The 18,629-nt window shown below is 45.1% G+C and overlaps 1 protein-coding gene and 1 pseudogene across 1 annotated transcript in view; both read right to left on the reverse strand.

The window, feature by feature from the left end:
- LOC124803141 overlaps positions 1-18,629 on the reverse strand; it is a 624,995-nt gene that overhangs the window by 24,705 nt on the left and 581,661 nt on the right. The gene's annotated exons all lie outside the window — the stretch shown is intronic.
- LOC124803577 lies at positions 17,854-17,971 on the reverse strand (annotated as a pseudogene).

The following is an 18,629-nucleotide window of genomic DNA, read 5'->3' on the forward strand; positions in this document are numbered from 1 at the left end:
TCGTCCACAAATGGCACGCATCACTATAAACTATTTGCCTGATGTTTAGATACTGCCCTGCCCTGTCACTGACAGAACAGTCGGTCGTCAGCACCGTCCGAGTGGTTGTTTCAATGACCATTCTGATCATGTGTGGGCCGGCTTGCCGAAGTGAGAATACAACGGTCTTACGACATCCTTCTCAACCGAATCGTTGCACGTATCCAGGCCAGAGAGGGTGCAAAGTCGTACTGATAAGTGGCTCATACTGCCAAGTTTTTATTGCCAATTTGATTCGATTTTATAATCACTGAAATAACATACCGTATCAACCCGTGAAATTGTATTTCGGTCCCTCCTTCCTTTTCGTGTGCTCCACTTTTTTTACCAGGCAATGCAATAATGTCGTCAGGATCTCATGTGGTCAGCAGGGTTAAATAAATCATTCCAAAGGTTCCCTTAATAATTATTCGTATTTTCGGTTATCATTATTTTTAAGACAGTCATAATAGACAAGTCTGTCTCTTCTAAGAGCTTTCTATATTTTAGGAGCTATTGATGCATAAAGAAATCTGGATTTCGCCTTTCACTACGATAGCAACTTCCACTGATAGAGAAATGCCTCCGTCTATGAGGCAGTCGACCATTCAGAATAGGCTCAGAATGACTTGTGGAAGATCTCGGTCTCAAATTATTGACGCGTTTCGTTACATCATTTTCAGACATAGCTGCAGTAATATCAAAGAAACAGAATATAAAAAGATGCCTCTGGAAAAATATATGCACTATCGACAGCATTTTTCATGAATAATTACAATGAAGTATAGAAGCAAACCACACAAAAAGTGGGCATATAAGGTACTGAAAATATAGCTCTCATGCATGTGGAACCATGTGCCAAACTGTCTGTACATCAAGAAATGTAGTGGGAAGGAAAACAACTGCCTTCAACAGATGGCGCACTCAAAAAAAAAAAAAGAAAAAAAAAACCGACGCTTCAAGAAGGAATTACACGAATGGGGCGGAAATCCGTAGTTGTGATGTACATGTACAAACAATGATTACAATTTCAGAAGAATTGGATGATTTATTTAAGAGAAAGAGCATCACGAACTGAGCAAGTCAATAACACGTTGGTCCATCTCTGACCCTTATACAAGCAGCTAAGTTTGGCATTGATTGACAGAGCTGTTGGATGCCCTCCAGAGGGATACTGCGTTAAATTCTGTCCAATTGGAGCGTTGGATCGTCAAAGTCCCGAGCTGGTTTGACGGCCCTGCCCATAACGCTCCAAGCGTTCTCAATTGGGGAGAGATCCGGCGACGTTACTAACCAAGGTAGGGTTTGTCAACCACGAAGACAAGCAGTAGAAACTCTTGCCGTGTGCAGGTGAGCATTATCTTGTGAAATGTAAGCCGGGATGGCTTTCCATGAAGGGCAACAAAACGGGGCGCAGAATATCGTCGACGTACCGCTGTGCTGTAAGGGTGCCGCGGATCACAACCAAAGGGGTCCTGCTATGAAAGGCAATGGCACCCCATAGCATCGCCCCTGGTTGTCGGCCATACTGCGAGCGTCAGTCAGGTTAGCATCCCACCGATGTCCCACGTCTTGGACCTGGGATCGAATTGACTGGAGTAGAATTGTCTTCAGTGTTGAGTCGCGCTTCGAATTAAGCTCTGGTGACCAACACGATATTGACTTGCTTAATTTGTGAAACTCTTCCTGCTGAGTAAACCATCCAGTCATTCTGAAACTACAACCATTTGTTTGTCTGTACAAGTAAATCAGATCTAAAAATGGTTCAAATGGCTCTGAGCACTATGGGACTTAACATCTGAGGTCATCAGTCCCCTAGAACCTAGAACTACTTAAAACTAACTAACATAAGGACATGACATGCATCCATGCAAGAGGCAGGTTTCGAACCTGCGACCGTAGCGGTCGCGCGGTCCCAGACTGTAGCGCCTAGCCCGCATCTCGTGGTAGCGTTCTCGCTTCCCACGTCCGGGTTCCCGGGTTCGATTCCCGGCGGGGTCATGGACTTTCTCTGCCTCGTGATAGCTGGGTGTTGTGTGATGACCTTAGGTTAGTTAGGTTTAAGTAGTTCTAAGTTCTAGGGGACTGATGACCATAGATGTTAAGTCCCATAGTGCTCAGAGCCATTTGAACCATTTTTTTGTAGCGCCTGGAACCGATCGACCGAGCAATGTGGCGCAGTGGTTAGCACACTGGACTCGCATTCGGGAGGAGGACAGTTCAATTCCGCGTCCGGCCATCCTGATTTAGGTTTCCCGTGATTTCCCTAAATCGCTCCAGGCAAATGCGGGGATGGTTCCTTTGAAAGGGCACGGCCGACTTCCTTCCCCATCCTTCCCTAATCCGATGAGACCAATGACCTCGCTGCTTGGTCTCTTCCCGTAAACAACCCAACAAACCCAACCTAGAACCGCTCGGCCACATCGGCCGGTCAAATCAGATCTCCCGACGTCATTCAGATAATTCCTTTTGTTTTGTGTTAGATTGTATATCGATTACGTGCTCTATGAATTTGCAACAAGGTGGCGACAGGAAGAGCATCCGGCCACTCCTTAAGCGAACCAGTAAAATCCGTTATACACAACGGCGACACTTCGCCGATACGGGACAAAGGCACAAAAATTAGGAGGAAAAAGTAACATTAGGATATATATATATATATATATATATATATATATATATATATATACAACAGAAACGGATGCCGTGTGACGGATAAGCATATCAGTCTCTCTGATTTATTTTTTTTAAAATTTTTTTCCCTTTTTTAATAAGGTGTGTTCATTGCTCGATGCATTACATTTACTATTACGACATTTCGGTTACTGTCATCAACCAGAGTAAGACTTTGAGCTCGTGAAACAAAATTCAGTGACAGGTGGCGCCCCACAGAGAGTTGGGTTTTATTGTAACTGACACTGAACTTTGTTTTCCGAGTTGAACGTTTTGACCTAATGACGAGAGTAGCTGAAACTACGTCGTAATAAATAACTGAAGTATATTACGCGATGCAGACTTTGACTGCAGGCAGCTTTAGGGAATTTACTATACTTTTGTCAATTGTTTTAAGCGACCGTTCGCTAAACGTGTCAGCAGTACTGACGACGAACACATTTCTTTGCCACAGAACATTCCGCGCGTGCTTTGGCTTGTGCCTGTGTCACGAAGTATTTCCTAATAATTCTTGGCGTTTGAAAGTCTACGAAACAGACGCGACTACCCGGTCGGGGCGGCAATTCAGAGAATGCGTAAAATGCGGCGCGGCCGAGGTACGGCACAACAGACAGGGCCTGCGGCTGCTCTTGCTCGGTCGGTACGGGGAATAGATAAGACGCTGGAGGGGTGGTGCGACGGTCTATCTGACCCGCGTCAATGGCTCCGGTGGCTAAGAGAGCAGAAGTGACGCCGCGAGGGGTGAGGAAAGAAGGGGGTGGGCAGGATAGCTGCGGCGGCTCGATGATTCGCTGCAGACGGCGAGGCGTGCAATTTGTGCCGTCGTAAAGAAGCGGGCGCAGCGCGGAGCCTGTCCGTGCGGTCTGGGCGCAGGGGGTTGTACGCTGCGAGCGGGCGATCGCAAGTTGTTAGAGGGACACAAAGGGGGACGAGGGATGCGCCAGGCGGCGACGGTCGCGTACTTTGCGAGGGCGGCAGTTGCCGACGTCTCTTGAAATTCTGCGCCAGCCAGGCAGCCGGCTGGCGCTGCGGCCGGGGCGGGGGTGTGGCAGCGAGGCGGCGGCGTCGGCGGGGGTGGGGGCGCGGGCGCAGCTCGCTCCGATATTAGGCACAAAGACCCTCGCCCTCGCAGGTCCCAGGGAACATGTAGGGTTTGCGTGCGGCGCCGCCGCCGTTGCCGCCGCCGACGCTGCGCCGAGAGGGGAAGGGTCTGCCGGAGGGGCGGCGGTGTGGGGGTGTGGGGGCGGGTGCGGGGGAGGAGATACACGGGGAGCAGCGGCGCCCGCGCCCTTTCTCTCTCTCGGGGTGGCCGGGAGGTGGGGGAGGGGTCTCTCTCTCTCTCTCTCTCTCTCTCTCTCGCTGCGCGGCGCAAAGCGAACCTCTGTAGGAGAGAAAGGAGCGGCTGGTGGTGGACGAGGCGCGGCGCGGAGGAAGAGCGGCAGAGGGAGAGAAACGGGGGGGGGGGGGGGGGAAGGGAGGGAGAGGTGGTGGAGCAGAGGCAGAGACGGAGAAGCAGGCCGGGCGCCGCCAGAAATAAAGGTGTGCGTGCGGCGCTCGGTGGGCCCCTCTGCGGCGACCGAGCGGCCCACCCCCGCCGCCCACGGCCGAGCGGCGAACAAGCGCGGCGCACGACCGCGGGTTAATGCGCGCCTCGCCTCGCCTCGCCTCGCCCGCACCCGCACCTGCAGCGCCGGGTGCAAACGCCGGCAGAGAGCCCGCGCCAGCGGGGACCCGGGCCGGCGCGGAAAAACCCAGCCCTCCGCTCCGGCGCCGCTTGTTTCAATTTTCGCCAGTCCGGAACACGGGCGGACGCGAAAATGAGATGACCGGCCAGTTTTAGCAGCTTAAATTCTGAGCTCTGCCCTCATCTCCTCCTCCTCCTCATCCTCTTGCCAGTTTCGTACAAAGCGGTCGCGACGGTGAAAAGGTCCCTGTCAGTCGCAAAACAATTCTGCACGCTGCGAAATAACAATAGAGGGCAACAGGCTTTCGTGCCCTTTGTCGTTGAAGGCGAAATGTACCTGGTTCCTCCACGAATACCATTTTCAGTAGTCGACGGTTCGACCCCTCTCGGATCTTCTTCAGAACTCTCTCCTAACCCTGGTTGAATGAGCTCTCAGTTAGTCACCTAACTGGAGTCGCCGGGAGCGTCGTTGAAGAGTATGCTAGCATAGGGGTCGAAGTGTTCGAGCGCAGAACAAGAAATTCGAAGGGGAACTTCAAGAGTACCTCAGGGGGTACTGTTCGTATTGAATATGAAGCGGTTAGATCAGGGTGACGCTTCATTTTGAAACCGACTTTTACGATTGTTTCAATAAAATAACAAATTACAAAACATACTTTACATCTTTATTGTACACCCTTAAGATGGTATTGTGTGTTTCTTTAAGTAAGAGAGGACGCTACACAATATCGACGGAAGGCCCTCGCGGAATGCGAGGGTTGGGAGCTCTGAACGCCACAATTTTTAACCTAGAACAAAATCCCAAAGACTGATTTGAAACTGATGATATTGTCTCACGTAGTGTATATGGATATTTTTAAAAAAAGTTTTTTAAACAAAATGGCGGCGCTCTGAAATAGAAGTTACTTTTTTCGACAAAAATGTCGTAATAAAAACGTGCACCAAAAATTGAAATTAAAATATGAGGCAAAAATTCTGCTTTCTACTGTAGGAAAAACGCCGATTTACAAGTTACAAAAATGTATTGTAAGATATAGGTTCCACCTTTTTGCAAAACCACTGCTTTTTCTTTTCACCCTAAGATGTTTCGGCACCTCTCTGCTATCATCAGAGAGTTTTATTTATTGAAAACTGTAAAAAGTGAACATATTTTAGGTTGTAGCCGATCTAACAAAGTGACACCTTAAGAAAGTTTCTGTTCGTTTAGCTTCTTACCGTGAATTTCATTATACGGTTTTGCAGGACTATCTGTATGGTGTCCTGGACTGATAGCTTGTCATCTGCAAACAAAACGACGTAAATGTGAATTTCATCTACGAGTTAATACATCCTTTGACTTTTAAAAAAAGTGATTTAGGCGTGTCAAAATGTTTTGCGCGTTTATTTATTATTCACACTTTGTTGTGTCTGACCCTTCTTCTTTTGCATTCTGAGGGCACTGCTCACACATATTAATGGACGTTGTGTCATTTCGATAGTTCTGTTACAACCTAAAATATGTTCACTTTTTACAGTTTTCAATAAACGAAACCCACTGATGTTGACACACAAGTGCCGAAACATGTTTCGGTAAAATTTTGGCAGAAAGGCAGAACCTGTATCCTATAATTTAACTGCAAAATCGAAAAAAAGGCAAAGAGCTGCGGATCCGATAGATGTGTAATGTAACTGATGTAACTGCGTGTACGCATATCTCGTGTGTTGTAGCTCCCGCCACTTGAAAAATGTTGTTTTGGAAAAACAAGCGTTTTAAGGTACAACTTGTGTATTTTAATACTGAAACTGAACAAATCTTTAATCAGCAATCCCGGCACCGTACAGTTGGCCTTTCCTCCGCCAATGTCGAAACATATTGACGAAATTATATCGGTTAACTAGCTTTCGCTCACCAATCGAGGCGTCTTTTGCACGACTGCGATTGCTTTTATAACCTTTCCTGTGCCTTATAAATACGTTTGTTTGTCATTTTCAAGCACTCACATTTTACTTCGCATAAAAAACAAGCGAAATGACATGTTAAGCAGACGCGAGACAAGCACGTGGATTCAGACTATTCACCATAAACGAATCATGTTAGGAAGCAAGAGCTTGTTGAAAATAGTATCTTATTTGATACTAATGCCCTCTGTGATACCATCCGAAGCTAACAGGTTCCCTCTTCCGTCGGTAGCTATTGCAGTATCACATCAGTTGCATTCGAGTGTTCGTTGCGCCGGACACCTATGTAGTAAATCGCGGTTTTCACTTATTTCAACATTTATGGTACCCTTTATATGAATCAATCTTAAAATAGAGTCTCTAAGGAACATTTTAAGCCAATAAAAATTCAAGCTATAAAAATTTCTCTGAAAGAAGCTGCACAAGTATTTGTTCAGAGCAAGATAAAATTTCAAAATGGTGCAAATATTCAAATGGTTCAAATGGCCCTGAGCACTATGGGACTCAACATCTTAGGTCATAAGTCCCCTAGAACTTAGAACTACTTAAACCTAACTAACCTAAGGACGTCACACACACCCATGCCCAAGGCAGGATTCGAACCTGCGACCGTAGCAGTCCCGCGGTTCCGGACTGCAGCGCCAGAACCGCACGGCCACCGCGGCCGACGGTGCAAATATTGGCAACCTGCTTTAAATGTTTCGAAATGTAAAATTATGTACTTCACAAAACAAAAAACATAGTACCCTGTGACTATAGTATCACTGAGTCACAGTTGAAATTGGACAACTCGTGCAAATATTTTCGTGTAAAATATTTATATGGATATGAAGTGGAACGAATACATTGTAGGAAAACCAGACAGCAGAATGCGGTTCATTTGTAAAACACTAGGAACATGCAATCAGTCTACAAAAGACACTTCATACAAAAAGAGTACTGCTCAAGTTTGTGGAAACAATACTAAATAACATTGACAGGGGATACTGAACGCATGGAGCGAAGGGTAGAGAAATGGCCTCCGGTTCGTTCGGCTCGCGGGAGGAGCGTCATGAAGATTCTGACAGCACTGGACTGCCACACGCATCAGGATAGGCGTAACCTACTTAGAAACTTTCTACAGCCAATTTTAAGTGATGAATCCAGCGATCACGAAGACAAAATTAGACTGATTACTGAGCGCAAGGAGGCATTTAAGCGATCATGCTTCCCGCGCGCCATACATGAGTGGAAGCCCTAACAACTGGTACAATCGGACGTACTCTCTGCCACCCTCTTCACAGTGATTTGCAAAGTATGACGGGAGATTTAGACGCGGTCTTAGAACAAAGAAGGCTTTACCTTCACTAACTCCCGGAGCTCTTCGTCCCTGTATCAGGCTTCACATTTGCGACGGACGAAATGAAATCAACTGCATTCGTTCAGTCATATGTATCCGTTTCATGGAACACTACATCACTTCAAAATTATGACCGTCGTACCTAATGGACTTGTACCAACGTTTCGCTCACTTTTTTTTTCTTTTTACGCTTGGCTTGGTCACGTTATAGAGGACTGAATATAAATGTTGAGTATAATTCTAGAGGTCTTGAATCTCCCTGGCATATTAAAACTGAGTGCCGAAACTGGATTCGATCTCAGAACCTCTGGTTATCAGGGAGAGATACTCTACCGACTGAGCTAGCTCTAGTACGAGTGCTGTAACGCAATGAACTACAAAACTGTAAAATGTGATGCGGAATTTAATCATAATGAACACATGCGTCAAATTATTTATAATGACCAAGTGATTAATTTAAAAAAGTACATTTTGTGTCCACAAGAAAATAACTGTTTCTAAATAGCATTAATTGATTTTAACTTCTTCTTGTAAACAATTTTCTCTTTGCTTTGTTGATGTATGGCGCACTGGTTTTAGACGTAAACTAGCGACATGCCTCGATTTCGCACGGTTGGCAGTATCTACTACCGGACGAATTGTCTGGGGTAGCGGTCATATATAAACAAACCTTCCTCGTGAATCAGTCTGTCACGTCACTGAAAACTGTATCAAAATCCCTATAGTAGCTTCGGAGATTAGCCTTCACATACCGACAAAAACCAAACAAACAAAAAAAGGAAACAAAAGAAAAATTTGGAGTAAGAATTAAGGTCCAGGGAGAAGAAATAAAAACTTTGAGGTTTGCCGATGGCGTTGTGCCGGGCGGTGTGGCCGAGCGGTTCTAGGCGCTTCAGTCTGGAACCGCGCGACCGCTACGGTCGCAGATTCGAATCCTGCCTCGGACATAGATGTGGGTGACTGATGATAGGCACATGTATTGAAGAGATGAAAGGCGCAGTGATGATCTCAGATGTTAAGTCCCATAGTGCTCAGAGCCATTTAATGACGCTGTAATTCTGTCAGAGGGAAAAGGATTTGGAGAGCAGCTGAACGGAAAGGACAGTGTCTTGAAAGGAGGATATAAGATGAACATCAACAAAAGCAAAACGAGGCTAACGGAATGTAGTCGAATTATGTCAGGTGATGCTGAGGGAATTAGATTAGGAAATGAGAGGCTTGAAGTAGTAAATGAGTTTAGTTGTTTGGGAAGCAGAATAAGGGATGATGGTCGAAGCAGGGAGGATATAAAATGTAGACTGTCAATGGAAAGAAAAACGTTTCTGATGAAGACAAATTTGTTAACATCTAGTACAAATTTAAGTGTCAGGAAGTCCTTTCTGAAAGTATATGCACGGAGTGTAGCCATGTATGGAAATGAAACACGGACGATGAACAGTTTAGACAAGAAGCTTTTGAAATGTGGTGCTACAGAAGAAAGCTGAAGATTAAATGGGTCGATCACATAACTAATGAGGAGGTACTGAATAGAATCCGGAGAAGAGAAATTTGTTGTATAACCAGACTAAAAGAAGAGATCGTTTGGTAGGACACATTCTGAGGCATCAAGAGATTACCAATTTAGTAGTGGAGGGAAGGCGTGGGGGGCAAAAATCCTAGATGGAAACCAAGGGTTGAATACAGTAAGCACATCGAGAGGGACATACGTTGCAGTAGTTACTCGGAGATGAGGGTTGCGCAGGACAGAATAGCATTAAGAGCTGCATCAAACCAGTCTTTGGACTGAAGACCACAACAACAACAACCGACAGAAAAACGCTATGGGGGAGGGAGGGGTGGGGGGCGGGGGAGGTGTGTTTTAGTACTACGTACAAAAAAAAATGGTTCAAATGGCTCTGAGCACTACGGGACTCAACTGCTGTGGTCATCAGTCCCCTAGAACTACTTAAACCTAACTAACCTAAGGACATCACACACATCCATGCCCGAGGCAGGATTCGAACCTGCACGGTTCCGGACTGCGCGCCTAGAACCGCGAGACCACCGCGGCCGGCAGTACTACGTACAGATCAGAGAGATTAAACAACAGAATTGCAATTATTGCAACAAAATATACGTGACTCCTAAATAAAAAATTTCAGTCAATTATAAGAACGAGAAGATGCGATGAATATGAATGATTTATTCAAATTTGTTGTAGATGAAATTGATTTTGTGCAAATTTTTGCTAGCAAAACTGGATAGAAATAGAAGTAGATGCGAAACGCAAAACACACATTTTCTCCGCTGTTGTTTAAAAAAATCAAAGTACCTAAAACAATACTTTGTCTCCAAGCGTTCTCATCTGTAGTCTCAAAACAGTCTACATTTTAAATTTTTTTTTCTTTGTAATTTTAGATGAATTTTCCAACATGTTTCCTTCCATCGGGTAACTATTTTGCTGGCTTGAATGCAAACTCTTCGCCTGACCCATGAGCCGTCCCTAAAGCATTATTTCTGGGAATACCTCTTTCGTATTTTCTATTTGTCTCGATCGCGACATAAAGCTATGATTCCTGTCTTGCTTCCAATTATCGGACTCTTTCCATAGTAGTGAAGAAACGCAGGTGAATTCGCTCCGAGTTGGATAGAAAACGACAAAAAGTGGGGAAGACTAGGTTATTTTAGTCTGCCTCACATTATTCTTTCTGGTTCGAGCTGTCGGAGTTGGAGGTCTCATGTATGCGAAAGATGTGCTTGCTTGCGTGAATGAATGGTGTGTTTTTATTTTTCTGACGAAGGCTGTGGCAGAAAGCTTATGTAAGAAGCTTTTAATTGTGCCTGTCTGCATCTTAATATGTCATCTTTACGGTAAGTACCAACCTATCTTTTCCTACACTGTCGATGTTCCAGCCATTGTTTCATGTCATACTTTGCGAGAGAGAAACGTGTCCTTCCCTCTTGTTCTTCGAATGTTCTTGCTTTCTTAAACTGGCGGCTGGTACAAGGTGCTTCTTACTCAACGTCATACGGACAATGCGAAGAAAGAATATTTAACCGCTGTTCAAATACAACGGAGTCTCATTACCTCGAGTTTCCACTAATGTTTGTATTCGGCGAAGTGTGCAGAATTCGTCCTAGCGAGGACGAAAGAATTTCTGTCTCGAGTGCTCCACTGTGTTTGGAGAAGAAACTCCTTATATGATGAGCGGGACAGGATAATTTTCCTCCCGGTTTCTTTCTCCTGCTTATTCCTACCGCAGATAAACGAATCACAGTGCTAGAGTCCATGGATGTTTTGGAAGGGGAAGGGGGGGGGGGAGGGAGAAGACGTCACTGTGAAGTGGCGCTATAGCAACATAAAGGTCCCCTCATTCTCACGTATTCCCTCTGAATAACTACAGTACAATCCGCTTCCCGCAGTCGTACATGCAACCATTTCAGATACACCATAATGTCAGCACAACATCAGTACAAGACACAATGCTGTGCAGATAATATAAGTTGGGATCCCTCTCAAAATCCAACTAATACTTGTAATTAAGGAGTAAGCTTAAGAGTGATGATTTTGTATTTGTTTGGTTTTTGTAAAAAAGATTTTGGATGGTTTTGTACTACCTTGTAAGCTTAAAAGGTAGCGACTGTCTGAAGCAATGACTCAGAAGGATCGCTGGTGACATTTCCGGGGACTTTTACACAACAGAAAATTGCAGAAAATTGCAACTTTGTTAAACGACCACAACGCTATGAAATAAGACTGAAATCCTGTCTACTTGTAAAATTTTACATGTAATTAATATGAACAGCCTTATATTAAACATCCCAGATTCAACACGCCGGTCGCTTCCCATGCACACAAAAATCATTCAGCAAAGCAAGTGAGTCCAGCATCAAGTTAAATGAAAGGCAATGAAGCTACACAGAGCTTACTAAGCACAGTCACTATGATCCCATATAGTTTATTAAAAGCATTGACAATGAAATCCGTATCGTTATCAGCATCTGACTGCAGAATAAAAAAAAAAAAAAAATGGCTCTGAGCAGTATGGGACTGAACTGCTGAGGTCATCAGTCCCTTAGAACGTAGAACTACTTTAACCTAACTAACCTAAGGATATCACACACATCCATGCCCGAGGCAGGATTCGAACCTGCGACCCTAGCGCTCGCGCGGTTCCAGACTGTAGCTCCTAGAACCGCTCGTCCATCCCGGCCGGCGAGTGCAGAATCAATCTCATATTAAATGAGAAAGGCGTGTGAATTTGCCTGCCGCGTTTCAACAGTAGTCATCGGCGTTGTCACTCCCTTTTCAGGATTAGAGGTTTAGGACCTATAATTGTAGATTCATACATGTGCCTATCTTTCGACTCATTACGTAGAACAGTCAGAATCGACTATTTCTTTTTGTAAATTTTAATTCTGGCCTGTCCTACATATCAACACCTCTTTCCTCTCCTTCCACCCCCTACTCCCAATCCCACTCCCCTCCGTTCCTCGTGCCGCCCTTTTGTGCGATCCTCTTGTGCGTCTGCCTTAGCACGCACCTCACACGAACTTGCTTCTTCATCTGGTAAGGGTTTTCCATAGACGTGCCTCCTACCCGGTTTGTTCTAGTATTCCTCGCCAGCTGCTACTCTGCCTTGTCACCGTTCTGTTCTCTTGGTATTCGATGACTTAAATTCTATTACATTCCTGATTCACAGCGACAATTATTTTAATATGTGGCGAGTATACTCCTTCTGGTTTAGGTCCCTGGCGCACCATTTCTCTCTCTCGCCGCCTCGGCGAGACGTATTTCAGACACAAAATAATTCTCCTGTCGCTTTCCTCCGCCCCTGGCCCGAGAAAAAATAAATTTCTTTTGTTTCTGACGCATCGAGGTATATTCTCATTTAATTGGCAGCGGCGGTTAACCCACCTCTCGGAATCACCCCCTGCCGCCCTCATTCGGCGTGGCTGCCAGGAAAATCAGCGGCGCGGTTGGGTGTTGGGGCGTGGTGGGGGGGGGGGGGGGGTTGAGGGGAAGAGTGCCGGACGGGGAAGAAAATGAGACCGTCGACCGTTGGCGTCCGAGGGGGAAGGCACACGGGTATGCTGGCGGGGGAGAGGGGGTGGTTGGTGTGTGGGTGGGGGCAATTCTGGCGCGACGGGCGGGGGTCGCCACTGTCCCACTAATTGCTGTGCAGCCCTTGCGGGCCCACGAGGGGTGCAGTGACGATCGAGCAGGAGGGGCTGGGGGGGAGGGGGTTGGGCTCCCCGTACTGTCGCGGCTGCGCTGACGTAACAGGGAAGAAATACGCAAGGCAGGTGCTTCCAGTGTTGAGTAATGGGCTGCTCATTAAATGTACACCTAGTAAGCTGGGCCGGTCTGCAACATCAAGCACAGCATAAGACAGGCTTTCCAAGTGTACGTAGCTTAGTAAGCACACTAGACGAAACGTTAGTCACCATGTACGCTCGTTCCCTGATATAGTCTGTCGGTAAACTGAAGAATGAGCAGTGCTTATGGCGAGGGAAGTGGTCTTCCCCAGAAGAACGCCCTACCTGCCGCACAGGATGGACAAGCATTAGCGTGTCTTCTACATTATGGCGGTCTGCTGCTTGGAGAGCGTCGTATCTCTGTATTATAGAAGACAATATATTTCTTGTAATAAATGGAAATGGAAGAGGAGTTAGATGAAGATGAAATGGGAGATATGATACTGCGTGAAGGGTTTGACAGAGCACTGAAAGAACTAAGTCGAAACAAGGCCCCGGGAGTAGACAACATTCCATTAGAACTACTGACAGCCTTGGGAGAGCCAGGCCTAACAAAACTGTACCATCTGGTGAGCAAGATATATGAGAAAGGCGAAATTCGCTCAGACTTCAAGAAGAATATAGTAATTCCAATCCCAAAGAAAGCAGGTGTTGACAGATGTGGAAATTACCGAACTATCAGTTTAATAAGTCACAGCTGCAAAATACTAACGCGAATTCTTTACAGACGAATGGAAAAACTGGTAGAAGCTGACCTCGGGGAAGATCAGTTTGGATTCCGTAGGAACACGTGAGGCAATACTACCCCGACGACTTATCTTAGAAGAAAGATTAAGGAAAGGCAAACGTACGTTTCTAGCATTTGTAGACTTAGAGAAAGCTTTTGACAATGTTGACTAGAATACTCTCTTTCAAATTCTGAAGGTGGCAGGGGTAAAATACAGGGAGCGAAAGGCTATTCACAATTTGTACAGAAACCAGATTGCAGTTATAAGAGTCGAGGGGCATGAGAGGGAAGCAGTTGTTGGGAAGGGAGTGAGACAGGGTTGTAGCCTCTCCCCGATGTTATTCAATTTGTATATTGAGCAAGCAGTAAAGGAAACGAAAGAAAAATTCGGAGTAGGTATTAAAATCCATGGAGAAGATATAAAAACGTTGAGGTTCGTCGATGACATTGTAATTCTGTCAGAGACAGCAAAGGACTTGGAAGAGCAGTTGAACGGAATGGATAGTGTCTTGAAAGGAGGGTATAAGATGAACATCAACAAAAGCAAAACGAGGATAATGGAATGTAGTCGAATTAAATCGGGTGATGCTGAGGGAATTAGATTAGGTTCAAATGGCTCTGAGCACTATGGTCATCAGTCCCCTAGAACTTAGAACTACTTAAATCTAACTAACCTAAGGACAGCACACAACACCCAGCCATCACGAGGCAGAGAAAATCCGTGACCCCGCCTGGAATCGAACCCGGGAACCCGGGCGTGGGAAGCGAGAACGCTACCGCACGACCACGAGATGCGGGCTAATTAGATTAGGAAATGAGACATTTATAGTAGTTTTTCTATTTGGAGAGCAAAATAACTGATGATGGTCGAAGTAGAGAGGATATAAAATGTAGACTGGCAATGGCAAGGAAAGCGTTTCTGAAGAAGACAAATTTGTTAACATCGAGTATTGATTTAAGTTTCAGGAATTCGTTTCTGAAAGTATTAGTATGGAGTGTAGCCATGTATGGAAGTGAAACATGGACGATAAATAGTTTAGACAAGAAGAGAATAGAAGCTTTTGAAATGTGATGCTACAGAAGAATGCTGAAGATTAGATGGGTAGATCACATAACTAATGAGGAGGTATTGGATAGAATTGGGGAGAAGAGAAGTTTGTGGCACAACTTGACTAGAAGAAGGGATCGGTTGGTAGGACATGTTCTGAGGCATCAAGGGATCACCAATTTGGTATTGGAGGGCAGCGTGGAAGGTAAAAATCGTAGAGGGAGACCAAGAGATGAATACACTAAGCAGATTCAGAAGGATGTAGGCTGCAGTAGGTACTGGGAGATGAAGAAGCTTGCACAGGATAGAGTAGCATGGAGAGCTGCATCAAACCAGTCTCAGGACTGAAGACCACAACAACAACAACAACAACAACAAATTATTTATACCATATAATGTTTTATGAGCATGAAGTATCCAGTTTTATAGTGGCTTGCCTTACGTTACTGCATTTTGCGATATGCCAAAAACGATGTTTCATAATAATCATATAACAATATGATTATACACCTATGATATGCATATATACATCTATATGCAATCAGCATAAGACATTTTTACGAATACATTTTGTTAGTGGCATTTGCTCTGCATGCAAAATCATTATGTGTTATGTACCATAGACTTTTAATTTGTGTTAGCTTTGTTAACAGAGCAAGGGAATGCTAAAGAATACCAGTGAAGTTATGAAAGAATTATTTGTTTTTCAAATCGGTCTGTTCGTTTAAAATCATGTCAAGATCTTTAATTATACACTTAAAAATTATAATATAACAGCCCGAGATTACTTTAAACGTACAGATCGCTCTAGGAAACTAAACAATTGTAATGATACATCCTGGCATTATTTGAAACAGACAGATCAATCTAATAGACAATAAAGTCGTCGAAAATTTGACTAGTATTGTTTAGCATTCAACACGTTTTTTTAGTCTGTTAACACAGATAATAGAAACCAGAAGTAATATTATATATAGTCTATGATATATAACAAATAATGATCTTTGCATGTGCAACAAATGCCACAGACAACTACATATTCTCGTAAAAGGTTATTATACTGATTGCATATATAAATCATATAAAAATGTTATTACGATGAAATATTATCTTTGGCACACGCAGAAAAGCAATACATATGAGGCAAGTCACATTACAATAATGTAGAAAACCATATACTTATAAAAAGCTATATACTGTAAGAAACATAAGAAATATTTACCTTTTCTAATACAGATACTTCCGATTAGTGGCGAAAGCCCGAAATAGTCCGATGAAAGAAGCTGCCACAAAAAAGCAGCTTACGCCAAGTACATGCAAAGAATCAGTTTCCCATCTAGAAGTAGGGTGCATCTTATGGTGAATTACACAGCTCCTGTTGATGTGCGTTTCTTTCGTTTGTTATATTAGTTATTAATTTTTGTACTCCGTATGTTGTTCACACTGTTAGCGGGAAATAAATACTCACAGGAGTGTCTGAGCTCGGCGCTGCCACGTATTTAAAAAGCACACTGCGGTAACGCCGGTATATAGAAACAGGCGCTTCTTGTGACGTAATTGAGTAGAGAGAGTGGGGACTCGCCTGCTCGCTCTTCAGTTTACCGAAAGACTATATCGTCTCGCTGGGTCTTAGTTTGGTCCCCGTCCTAACGTGCGAGTTGCATAGGGAGCCAGCTCACTAACATTATTGGTAGGTTCCTGTGCTTCCAAGTTCAGGGGAGGTTAGTGATAGTCGGAGCTAATTACGTAAGTCGTGAAATACGAAACAATGACAACGTTTGTTTTATCGGTTCCGTCAGATTTCCATAAAACATCCATCGTGACAATTTAAATGCCATGTGCCACCAACATACTGACAGCCGTACAAGTATTACAAATCACACTAAGAAGGGATACATTATACATAATAAATGTGCCAGACAGGTGCGCTCTGCTGCCAAGCCCGAACATACGAGAAACGCGACCACACAGCGATCCTCCCACGCATGCTAATGCACAGTATTCGCTGCCCGCTAGCGCGCCCCAAACCACGCCCACTGTTGAGACTAGAAACAAAGAGCCGTACACTCGTAAGTTCAGTATGTAGTTCAGAAAACCGATCGAAAACCTACGCAGGCAAATGTATATCATTCATTAGTTGACCCAAAACTGTGATACATATCTCACAACTTCCAGGAGAAATCACGCTAATACTGGGTACCACTGCCCCTAGCCTCGATTCGGTGAGGAAAAGAGACCACAAGCTCCTTCAAGACACCATATCGAGCTCCAGCCACTTTCAGACTGCGAAGATGGTGAGTGGTGCGTACCGCCCGCTGTTCCAGGTAGTCACATACATTCTGACAAAGATAGGGTGGTTTGGGGTTCCAGTCAAGCTGCGACAGCGTGCCTAAGCGTTTGGAAAACCAGGAACGTATCCATGCAGCCCTTTGAATACATCATTTGCCGTTTTGAAGTTCGGATTTTCGAAATCATACTAATCGTGAAGGCGTACGTGCAGATCTACATCTACACTACGCAAGCCACCTTACCGTGTGTGGCGTAATGTATTTTGTGTACCAGTATCACTTTCTCCGTCCCCTATTCCACTCACGAATGGTTCGCGATAAGAATGACCGCTTGTAAACATCTCTGTGGGCCCGCAACTGATTTTATCTTCACAGTCTTTTTGCGAGATATACGTTGGAGAAAGCAATGGTTGACTCGTCTAGGAATATCTCGCAACAGTAAACTACAGCTCGATGCTGAACGCCTTCTTCCATTGTCTGCCACTGGATACGGCTGAATACCTCCGCGACGTTCTCGAGCTTACTAAATCGATCTGTAACGAAACACGCTGCTCTTGTTTGGATTTTTCTACGATCAATCCTATCTGGTACACATTGCAGACTGACGAACCGTATTCAAGCATTGCTCGAAAGAGTATTTTGTAAATTATCTCCTTTGTTGCTGGACTGATGGACTAAAAAAAAAAAACTAAACTCCTCCCAAACAGGCCATGAAGGCCCAAAGGTACCGACCGGCCGCCGTATCATCCTTAGCCCACAGGCGTCACTGGATGCGGATATGGAGGGGCATGTGGTCAGCACACCGCTCTCATGGCCGTATGTCAGTTTCCGACACCGGAGCCGCTACTTCTCAATCAAGTAGCTCCTCAGTTGCCTCACAAGGACTGAGTGCACTCCGCTTGCCAACAGCGCTCGGCAGATCGGATGGTCACCCATCCAAGTGCTAGCCCAGCCCGACAGCGCTTAACTTCGGTGATCTGACGGGAACCTGTGTTACCACTGCGGCAAGGCCGTCGGCAATAGGACTGTTGGACTACATTTCCTAAAGACTGTTCCAATGAATCTCAGTCTGGCATCTGCCTTACCCGAAATTAATAATATGTGAGTGGCACACTCTTACTCGTAGACACGTTGCGCAGCCGCCGGCCGCGGTGGTCTCGCGGTTCTAGGCGCGCAGTCCGGAACCGTGCGACTGCTACGGTCGCAGGTTCGAATCCTGCCTCGGGCATGGATGTGTGTGATGTCCTTAGGTTAGTTAGGTTTAAGTAGTTCTAAGTTCTAGGGGACTGATGACCACAGCAGTTGAGTCCCATAGTGCTCAGAGACATTTTTTGTTGCGCAGCCCCGGATTGAAACACCAACAATTCGGGCAGCTTCATTCGTGGTGTGTGGTCTCGGGCACATTCAGACACGATAGCTCCTTTCTGCCATTCCGTCATTTTTTCACTGTCATTTTGATGATGTCATAGCTCTATCAGACGCTTGGTTTGAGCAGGTTCAATATTTCTCAACCTCCCCCCCCCCCTTCCGGTCCCGTCTTCTTCTTCTTCTTCTTCTTCTTCCCTCCTCCCCATCTCTCTCTCTCTCTCTCTCTCTCTCTCTCTCTCTCTCTCTCTATCTCTGTGTGTGGATGCGTGCAGTGTGCATTTACCAGGTGGTTATAATAACAGTGCAGC

Source organism: Schistocerca piceifrons, chromosome 6 (genome assembly GCF_021461385.2).
Source record: "Schistocerca piceifrons isolate TAMUIC-IGC-003096 chromosome 6, iqSchPice1.1, whole genome shotgun sequence".
Taxonomy (NCBI): Eukaryota; Metazoa; Arthropoda; class Insecta; order Orthoptera; family Acrididae; genus Schistocerca; species Schistocerca piceifrons.